This window comes from Helianthus annuus, chromosome 15, assembly GCF_002127325.2.
Source record: "Helianthus annuus cultivar XRQ/B chromosome 15, HanXRQr2.0-SUNRISE, whole genome shotgun sequence".
Classification (NCBI taxonomy): domain Eukaryota; kingdom Viridiplantae; phylum Streptophyta; class Magnoliopsida; order Asterales; family Asteraceae; genus Helianthus; species Helianthus annuus.
Genome location: NC_035447.2, coordinates 84469386 through 84471359, shown reverse-complemented (window position 1 = coordinate 84471359; position 1974 = coordinate 84469386).

The window sequence follows — 1974 nt, the reverse complement described above, 5'->3', positions numbered from 1 at the left end:
GATTTTGGTCACTGAAGTTAACTTGGTTGGGCAAAATCACAAGTATTGATGGGTTGATACGGGGGCTACCCGTCATATGTGCTTTGACAAAAATCTTTTTAGCACCTTCAAGGAGGTGACTAATGGAGAAATGGTTTTGATGGGAAATTCCGCCACGACAGAAATTAAAGGCGAGGAGAATGTGGTTTTGAAGATGACTTCTGGAAAGGAACTCACTTTGTCCAACATGTTGTATGTTCCAGAAATTCGTAAGAACCTTGTGTCGGGGAGGCAATTGAACAAGTTTGGTTTCAAAATGGTGATTGAGTCGGACAAGGTCGTGTTGACTAAAAATGGTGTGTATGTTGGTAAGGGCTATGCCCCCAACGGTAAGTTTAAATTGAATGTAATTTTTGTGAATGGAATGAATGAAAACTCTACGAGTTCTGCTTACTTGCTTGAGTCTTCTAATCTTTGGCATGGTAGACTAGGTCATGTTAATTTTAATTCCATTCGTCGTTTGATTAAACTTAACTGCATACCAACATTCGATATCGACTCAAATAATAAATGTGAAACTTGCGTAGAAGCAAAACAAATGAGATCATCATTCAAAAAGGTTGAACAAATCACTGAATCCCTCGAGATGATCCACATTGATGTGTGTGATCTAAAAGCAACTCCTACTCGTGGTGGGAACAAGTACTTCATCATGTTCATTGATGATAATACAAGGTATTGCTATGTGTACTTACTTAAGAGTAAGGGCGAAGCTATTGATAAGTTTATCTTGTTCAAAGCCGAAATTGGGAATCAACTAAATCTAAAAATCAAAATCGTAAGGAGCGGCCGAGGAGGTAAATATGTTTCACCTTTTATTGATGTGTGTGCGAAAAATGGAATCATACATGAACTCACGCCACCTTACTCCCCTCAATCAAATGGCATAGCGGTACGCAAAAATCGCACTTTGAAAGAATGATGAATGCCATGATGATAAGTTCTGGGATTAGCCAAAACATGTGGGGGGGAAGCAATCTTATCAACAAATTATGTGTTGAACATGATACCCAATAAGAAGAAATATGTAATGCCATACGAATTATGGATGGGAAAGAAACCATTATATAAATACTTGAAAGTGTGGGGGTCTCTAACCAAGGTGGTGATGACACCACCAAAGCGCCTACTAATAGGACCAAAACAGTGGATTGTGTATTTATAGGATACACCCGTCCTTATGGTCCATATCGTTTTCTTGTGCATGATTCTAAGAACCCTGTAATATGCAACGACACCATAATAGAATCTAAGGATGCATCATGGTTTGAACATGTCTTCCCATGCTTAGGTAAAGGTGAACCGAGTTTTTCTAGACCGGTTGAGGAAATTGTTCCAGAGGATGAGGTTGAAAATAATGAACCTCGAGAACAATCTAAGACCGAGGAAGTTGAAATCAGAAAGAGTAAACGGCAAAGGACTGAAAAATCCTTCGGCCCTGACTTTCTTACCTATATAGTAGAAGAGGAACCTCACACGTACCAACAAGCGGTGAATTCCTCAGAAAGACCTCAGTGGAGGGAGGCCATCAAAGGTGAGATAGACTCTATCTTACAAAATCATACCTGGGAATTAGTGGATCTTCCTCAAGGATGTAAACCACTAGGATATCGATGGATCTTCAAGAAGAAGATGAAACCAGATGGAACCATCGATAAGTACAAGGCAAGATTGGTGGTCAAAGGATATAAACAACGAGAAGGTTTAGAATACTTTGATACATATTCGCCAGTTACGTGAATAACATCCATCAGGTTGGTTCTTGCCATTGCCACCATTAGAAATTTGGAAGTTCACCAAATGGATGTGAAAACAGCTTTCTTGAATGGAAATCTAGAGGATGAAATTTACATGGAATAACATGAAGGCTTCATAGCCATTGGGCAAGAAAAGAAAGTGTGAAAACTTGTAAATCCTTGTATGGATTGAAACAAG